A 9,477-nucleotide genomic window follows, 5' to 3' on the forward strand; every position below is an offset into this window, starting at 1 on the left:
TTTGATTTACACAACATGTCTACCACTTTGAAGATGCTAAAWAWTTTTTTTATGTGAAACAAACAAGAAATAAGACAAAAAAACTTGTGCATAACTATTCACCCCCCCTCCCCAAAGTCAATACTTTGTAGAGCCACCTTTTGCAGCAATTACAGCTGCAAGTCTCTTGGGGTATGTTTCTATAAGCTTGGCACATCTAGCCACTGGGATTTTTGCCCATTCTTTAAGGCAAAACTGCCCCAGCTCCTTCAAGTTGGATGGGTTCCGCTGGTGTACAGCAATCTTTAAGTCATACCACAGATTCTCAATTGGATTGATGTCTGGGCTTTGACTAGGCAATTCCAAGACATTTAAATGTTTCCCCTTAAACCACTCAAGTGTTGCTTTAGCAGTATGCTTAGGGTCATTGTCCTGCTGGAAGATGAACCGCCGTCCCAGTCTCAAATCTCTGGAAGACTGAAACAGGTTTCCCTCAAGAATTTCCCTGTATTTAGCTCCATCCATCATTTCTTMAATTCTGACCACTTCCCCAGTCCCTGCCGATGAAMAACATCCCCATAACATGATGCTGCCACCACCATGCTTCACTGTGGGGATGTGGTTCTCAGGGTGATGAGAGGTGTTGGGTTTTCACCAGACATAGCATTTTCCTTGATGGCCAAAAACGAMATTTTTGTCTCATCTGACCAGAGTACCTTTTTCCATATGTTTGGGGAGTCTCCTACATGCCTTTTGGCGAACACCAAACGTGTTTGCTTATTTTTTTCTTTAAGCAATGGCTTTTTTTCTGGCCACTCTACAGTCGAGCCCAGCTCTGTGGAGTGTACGGCTTAAAGTGGTCCTATGGAGAGATACTCCAATCTCCACTGTGGAGCTTTGCAGCTCCTTCAGGGTTATCTTTGGTCTCTTTATTGCCTCTCTGATTAATGCCCTCCTTGCCTGGTCCATGAGTTTTGGTGGGCAGCCCTCTCTTGGCAGGTATGTTGTGGTGCCATATTCTTTCCATTTATTAATAATGGACTTAATGGTGCTCCGCGGGATCTTCAAAGTTTCTGATATTTTTTTATAACCCAACCCTGATCTGTACTTCTTCAAAACTTTGTCCCTGACCTGTTTGGAGAGCTCCTTTGTCTTCGTGGTGCTGCTTGTGTCAATGTTCTAGGTGAATGGAATAAGGCGGAGTCAGGCGCAGAACACAGGTATGAGTAAAGCCACGATATTTACTCAAAATCAACAATAATCCAACAAGGATAAACATAAACAATCCAGATCACATACACGGAACCACTTGACAAAAACAATCACGCACAAAACAAAAGGGGAAGCCAGAGGGTTAAATAAGGAACATTGATTATGGAATGGAAACCAGGTGTGTACAATGAAGACAAAACAAAACGAAAATGAAACATGGATCGGTGGTGACTAGAAAGCCGGTGACATCGACCGAACAAGGAGAGGGACCAACTTCGGCGGAAGTCGTGACAGCTTGCTTGGTGGTGCCCCTTCCTTAGTCGTGTTGCAGACTCTGGGGCCTTTCAGAACAGGTGTATATATACTGAGATCATGTGACAGATCATGTGACACTTAGATTGCACACAGGTGGACTTTATTTAACTAATTAAGTGACTTCTGAAGGCAATTGGTTGCACCAGATCTTATTTAGGGACTTCATAGCAAGGCTGGTGAATACATATGCGCGCACCACTTTTCCCATTTACATTTTTTTTWATTTTCGACACAAGTAATTTTTTATATTTCACTTCACCTAATTTGGACTATTTTGTGTATGTCCATTACATGAAATCCAAATAAAAATAATTTTAAATTAAAGTTTGTAATGCAACAAAATAGGAAAAATGCCAAGGGGGATTAATACTTTTGCAAGGCACTGTACATCTTTTCGAGTTTTGGTCGATAATTTTTTTTAATTGTTTGCTTTGTCTTCCAGTAAAATTAGTGTTTATTTCTTCATGATTTGTCTCCATCTTGCCTTTTTGATGCTTTAGAATTCATTACAGGGGCCTCAAAGTTGTGATTAGGCTGTCTTGGCTGTTGGTTCCATAGGCATAGAGGTAAGTATCCATGATGTGCATATTATTTACAAAGTGGCTATATGCGTCCGTCAATGACCCAACACGAGCTTTCCAAAATATGCACTAAATTCCCACTGAAAATTGTTTATGACAAACCAAGGCCAGGATATATCTGAATGGATCACAAACATAGCCTACTCCTGAATGTCAAAAACCAGAGGAGGATGCTATTGAGRGTGTTGTTTCAAGGGTGACCATCACCATGGAAGAGATCTGATAGCTGAATTCCTCAGCTAACTTCAGATACTTTGAAATCTGATTTCTAACCTGACATTTTAGGCTACCTGTTGTGGGTTCAAACACACCTCAAAGAAAAGCCATGTGTGTCAGTATKGTCTTTGGGGGACTTTAAGTTGAAGCAAATGCTTATTTTTGTCAACTGATGAAAAACTGAACAGCGCTTGCATGATTCCGTTCAACAATATTCTCTCTGATAGCGTGTGTGTGTGTGTGTGATTACACAAACGGTTAACTATTGTTAGCTAGCTAGCTAAATATGGCCTGGTGGGCTAACTAGTTTGGCACCTTGGTTGGCTAGTTAGCTACATTTTCTAAAGTTGKCTAGCTAGCTCACAAAGGACTTGTGGGCTCAATGTTTTCCCCATACAAAACCCAGAAACGGTTTTGTTCCACGAGTGCATCTGTTGTACATGACTAATCAAATGACCKGTGAAGTCAGTTAGAAATATCAGCAGAGATAGAAATTAAGCTAGCCCGAGGCTAGTACTTTTCAGATTCGGCTAGTAGACAATGTGTCAAACTAGCCTGACACCGCAGTGAAATTTTGCCTTCATMAACATCGCATGCCACAGATTTAGGACCTGAATGTGGAAATCGTGGTCTTCTGGCCATAGCCCAAAATTCTTACGTTACATCCCTACATGTCAGTCCCTTTCAGACGATCCCCCTATCACTGTTGGTCCTCCTCAGTGACCTCACGTACGGCTGAGGATTTTAACTTTCCACTTGAGAATTAGTGTAGAATAAGAAGAACAGTCGTATAGCTTATCACAATACTTCACCTCTTCGGGCATGTAGTACCCTAGACTGTCCTGATCATCTAGTTGAGCATTCTAGATAATTCCTCCATCCCAGCAGAAATCCCGATCTACATAGTAGGATAGTAGATGTGCAGATAGACCAAAGCCCAGTCTATTTTACCRTTACTATAGTCAAGTCTGTGAGTTATGGTATTTTAGTATAGATGTTATCATTTTAGTAATCAACGTAGCTAGCTAGTAAAAGTAACTTTTTTTTTGTCTTTCAGATGGGTGGACCGGAAACCCAGTGACAACACTCGGGTCTGTAGCTGTCATTTCCCGGTGGGAAAGAGAAATGATCAACCACACCCTCAGCAAGTATCCTGGATGTGATGTACTCTCTCACTCTGAGGGAAAGACATCATTTAATCATCACAGATATAAATTCCCACTGTGCCCATGATAGAATACAATGTGAATTGTTCTGTACTACTGAATGAAACTGAGATGCACTCAGACCAGCTTTTGTGATTGAACTTACGTTAACTGCATTACTTTAGTTGGATGCTTTGAGCAAAACTTGTATGGAATATAACCTATTCTGGGAGCCTAGTGTGTGTGTGTATGAACTATGTGGAACATTTTTGGACCATTGTCTTCTCTGAAAACGGGTACTGACAAGAGGAGCAATATGAGTCTGTCAGATGTGGTGGTACACACAACGAAGAAGCAGGTGTCCCTTCCAGTGATGTGGAGCTGACCTTGGACCTGGTGCCAGTAAGGAKGGTCTTCAGAGGCTGTAAGACCCTCCGTCCTTGAAATAGAAATTCTTCGACTTTACTKCCTCTTCAATGGTAAGGTACCTTGCACCATAGGGACACTTGAAATCCACCACTGCTGTGTTGTCCACCAGACCATCCGGCAAGGCACACCGGATCCAAGACCCCGTGACCCAAATCCCTGACTCCTGCACATCCATCTATGTGGTCATTTGCCTTGATGCCTCACTGGATGGTCTGGTGCCCTCCTCTTCATTATCTGTGCCCCACTTTACCGACAACACCTCATCCAACGACTGATCTAAGGACCCTTTTTAGCAGCGACGCAGTAACGCGCTTGGCCCTAACCACTGTTCCATAATTGCTGRCCGTCAAYCTCCCTTTCCTCTGGGTGTGCCAGTTGGGGTTGGTGCTCTGTCCAACTGTTATCTGCCCTATAGCCTCCTGCTTCTCCACCRACAGCATCATGCCAGCCAGGATGCCTCCATGCCTCAGGTGCCCTTGTTTTTTAACAATGTCCGGTACAGACAATGATGACAGAGAGGGTAGAGGTTGTTCTGGCTCAGGTTCAAGGAAACATGATATTCCACTGAACCTGCCACGGATACGGTTCCTTAGCCACTGAAGATCCTCCTCTGTGGGCTCTCGTGACAGAGGGTTGTAGTCTTCTACATCCCAGTCTCCTCGTCTGAGTCTGCTCTTGGGTTCCCCTGTTCCACTCCGCGTAACAGTGCCTGTGCACATGTATGCATGTTCAAYTAGTTTACCCTAATGTTGATGTTACACTGGCACAGATCAACTGTTGTTCAAACTGTAGAATATAATTTATTTTGTTTTTTGTCTTTAAGGCAATATCATGTGGTGCCTGGGCTTCTTCCTGCAGTAGATTCTAGATACAGAAACATAATTCCTTTGCCTGTGTGTCATTGTAGCAGGATTGTATCCCATGAAATGTATCCCACTCAAGCAGATTACTCATGAGGAGCTGAATGGCAGCTCTATCATAACACTCACAGTTTTAGAAGTATTCCCTGAACTTACTGTGTTTTTTTCGAATGACAATTTCATTATGACCTCTCCCATCATCTGCTGATCACCAGTTATCGTAGTTAAAGATTCTTACACCAGATTTAACCAAAGATTTTTGGTATCCATTACTGAGATTTACAAGATAGGTACTGTTTGCTGTAGCACAGAGAATTTTCAACCAACCTTACTGATGCCGTCTTTGTCTTCATTCAGGGAAACAGTAGTCTCATAAAATGTCTGTGTCCAGTTGCAGGGGGTCAGTTTGAACTGCTCCGTTATTAAAACAAAAATGGTTTTGCTCCATAAGTAATCCAACAATATGTGCAGTGCCATCATGTCTATTTCGAGTCTTCTCACTCATTGATCGAGACTAGGTCTCTGTCATCATGACACGAAGCACTTTGAGGAGGACACCCACATGTCTCAATCAATGAGAGAAGCCTTGAAATAGACAAGATGTCTGCAMAAATCTTTGGGTTAATCACATTACCTCGTGTAACCAGGGGTGAAAGTAAGGTGGTATGGTAAAACGTCAGCCTATCACAATTAATACAACATGCCCAAAAAACTAGAGGCTTTTATACCATTATTTAAGATTACTGCGTGTCAGCCGCATGAAAAATGTGCGAATTGACTGGAATCCGGGTGGTATATGCTCCAAATTGGGTTGTGGTTTGAGGAGAACACTTACATTTTATCAAGGCGGAGATGAGTGGCCGACAAGGCAGAGATGAGTGGCCGAGACCGAGGCGCACGTGGACAACAGTGGATACATTAATTCAGGCTGCAAGTGTAGGCCTGATGACAATCACACAATTCATGTTGGTGTTTAGTAACAGATGTCTCTTTCCATTCATCAAATTGCTAGTGCACTGTTGGGGTTTGTATGCTGACATTATTTTGTGAGTGGACGGCATATGTGACGTGTCCATAAGTCTAGGGGAAGCTAAGCTTTCCCTAAAGTAAATTGAATTGCCAAAATTATATTGCAGTGAATTACAAAATTAAAATCMAAATTATATTGCAGTTCTTGCTGCAAATACCAAATAGATGAGTGTTGAGTTGCGACTGTCAGTGAAAAGCAGAGACCCASCCAGGCATATCGCAATATTTAAAAATACGATCACGAAAAACTGTTTGGAMAGCAAATGGCTATTGCTGTAAGAGTTGACAATGAAAAAACTMAATTTTGTCTTTTAGTTATCAAAATTCTTAATTTAATTCAGCCAACAGTAGCCTATCTTGTTGGCMCCAGCGGAGAACATCGGCCATATCGCCGGTGAKTGTGCATATTCACTGTCTTTATCATTGGGTCAGTGCCACTTCTGTTTGTTTTTGGGCAATAATTTCCTCCTCTAGGTTAGATGGACGTCATATTGTATTTGTGTCWCCCCTTTTCGTAGGCCSATTATATGGATCAGACAACATMGYTTTTATTGATCTGTTTGTCAGTGTCAGCAGCGTAGGCTACCCTATAATATTTGTAGTATTAAAAAAAGAATAATTCATACAGTTGGGTGTCCCATACCGGTAACAAATGTAATCTACTTTCACCCCTGGGTGTAACAATATGTAACTACTGTTCTCTGCACTTGTCTGTCTACACCTGAGACACACTGAACTGTACTACACTGTTCATAAAAAAAGGTGTATGTTAGTTTTACCACATAGCATTGTTGTTGAATACCCAGTTCTCTTGAGTTAGCATGAAATAGTGTACCCACTCCTGTATTTTAGATCTTGACAAATAAACAAACATTCTTTGGGTATCTGAATGTCTAGCATCTGTGTGATGCCACAGAGCGCTGTAAAGCTTATATACATATATCCTGTGAATCCATAAGGGCAGACAAATTTAGAACATTGATAGAAAATATCCATATTTCTTTGAATGATGGTTCTACATCAGGCCTCTCCAACCCTGTTCCTGGAGAGCTACCGYCCTGTAGGTTTTCACTCCAACCCTAATCTAGCACACCTGATTCTAATAATTAGCTGGWTGATAAGCTGAACCAGGTTAGTTACAACTGGGGTTGGAGCGAAAACCTACAGGACGTAGTTCTCCAGGAACACAGTTGGAGACCCCTGTTCTTCATGGTATTATGCTGAGCCACACTRGCTGYGTTTACACAGGCAGCCCAATTCKAATATTTTYCCCASGAATTGGTCTTAATCACATCAGATCTTTTTCAGAAGTGATCTGATTGGTCAAAAGACCAATTAGTGAAAAAAAGATCAGAATTGGCTGCCTGTGTAAACGCAGCCATAGTCCTTTATCCGGCTTTGGTACACTGGCAATGGTGGGCTGAGGATGCTGAGACTCTTTGTGCTTAAAGTGGTGTAGAGCTTCTTAACCACCAACTGTTTGTTCCTCTTGCAGAAGATTTGCTGGTACTGCACGTCTCCTGGAAAGACATGATTGTGKTCTTAGCATTTTCTACTTTTTGTGGAAGGGACATAGGGCAACACGCSTTTGTTGTTAAAGGTATCAACTGAATGGGACCAGCTAGTGTAGGGTTTAGGGACAATGAGGGGACATTGGGAGCTGCTTTTGAGAGGAATGATCAGTCAACAAAGTGAATGGGCAGGGGGGGATAAAGAAGGTGTTAAAAGTCCTCGGAAGGCAGTTCTTACACAGTATGAATTGTTGTGTATGGGAGATTGAGGAGAAATGKCACTTCAATTGCTCTCATACACAACAATATATTTACTGTCTAAGCACAACTTTGCACAACCAAAAACCCCTTCCTCATCTCAAAGTACTGTCTGTAAACCTCCCCCAGCCAATTGACTTTGACAGATCATCCTCTCTCAAAGAGTGYGGTGTATAAAGTCAGGAAATCTGCTGTCTCAGCCACTGCCTGTCATCAAGGGAGTACTCCAAGGCTCAATCCTAGGCCCCACGCTCTTCTCAGTTTACATCAACAACATAGCTTAGGCAGTAGGAAGCTCTCTCATCCATTTAAATGCTGATGATACAGTCTTATACTCCTCAGCTGGCCCCTCCCCAGAGTTTGTGCTAAATGCTCTACAACAAAGCTTTCTTGGTGTCCAACAAGCTTTCTCTACCCTTAACCTTGTTCTGAACACCTCCAAAACAAAGGTAATGTGGTTTGGTAAGAAGAATGCCCCTCTTTCCACAGATGGTATTACTACCTCTGAGGCTTTAGAGCTTGAGGTAGTCACCTCATATAAGTACTTGGGAGTATGGCTAGACGGTGCGCTGTCCTTCTCTCAGCACATATCAAAGTTGCATGCTAAAGTCACATCTAGACTTSGTTTCCTCTACCGTAATCACTCCTCTTTCACCCCAGCTGCCAAATTAACCCTGATTCAGATCCTACCCATGCTAGATTACGGAGACATAATTTATAGATCAGCAGGTAAGGGTGCTGTTGAGTGGCTAGACGTTCTTCACCATTCGGCCATCAGATTTGCAGACAATGCTCCTTATAGGACACATCACTGCACTCTATACTCCTCTGTAAACTGGTCATCTCTAAATACCCGTCGCAAGACGCACTGGTTGATGCTTATTTATAAAACCCTCTTAGGCCTCACTCCACCCTATCTGAGATATCTACTGCAGCCCTCATCCTCCACATACAACACCAGTTCTGCCAGTCACATTCTGTTAAAGGTCCCCAAAGCACACACATCCCTGGGAACGAGCTGCAGCATACACTCAAACTGGACAGTTTTATCTCAATCTCTTCATTCAAAGATTCAATCATGGACATTCTTACTGACAGTTGTGGCTGCTTTGTGTGATGTATTGTTGTCTCTACCTTCTTGATCTTTGTGCTGTTGATGTGCCCAATAATGTTTGTACCATGTTTTGTGCTGCTACCATGGTGTGTTGCTACCATTTTGTGTTGTCATGTGTTGCTGCTTTGCTATGTTGTTGTCTTAGGTCTCTCTTTATGTAGTKTTGTGTTGTCTATCTTGTTGTGATGTGGGTTTTGTCCTATGTTGATATTGCATGTATTTATTTTCATTTTAATCCCAGGCCCCCGTCCCCGCAGGAGGCCTTTTTCCTTTTGGTAGGCCGTCATTGTAAGTAAGAATTTGTTCTTAACTGACTTGTCTAGTTAAATAAAGGTTAAATAAAGAAAGAAAGAAAACATCCTTGTCAATAGTAGCCCTTTGCAGTGGAACTTTGTAGACATGTCTTTGTCTTTGTAGACATGTCTTTGTAGACATGTCTTTGTATTGTGTTTTGAGAATCTGCAGAGAAAATAGTGAGGCGGTTGTGCCATTACTGTTGTAGTCTTGATGTTATACCTTTCAKTGTCACTTGCTGGTTTCTGTCCCATTGTGCTCCATAACTGTGTCCGCTCCCTCGTGCTTGTGCACTCAAAATGCCGCCGTTTTGGGGTATTTTTCAGCAGGGCACCGTGGAATGACTCCAGATAACCTGAGTTGTACAAAAAGAAAAGGTAAGAAGAGAAGAGGGGTAGACTAAATTGGTCTGGAAGGTACTCTGTGGTCCTCAGGCTACCTCTAACCACCTGTAACCCCACAACACAAACCATACAAACACTACCCAATTAATGTTAATACCATKCTTACTCTAAATTGAGCTGTCTTAGCCAT

This window comes from Salvelinus sp. IW2-2015, linkage group LG28 (genome assembly GCF_002910315.2).
Source record: "Salvelinus sp. IW2-2015 linkage group LG28, ASM291031v2, whole genome shotgun sequence".
In the NCBI taxonomy this organism is placed as follows: Eukaryota; Metazoa; Chordata; class Actinopteri; order Salmoniformes; family Salmonidae; genus Salvelinus; species Salvelinus sp. IW2-2015.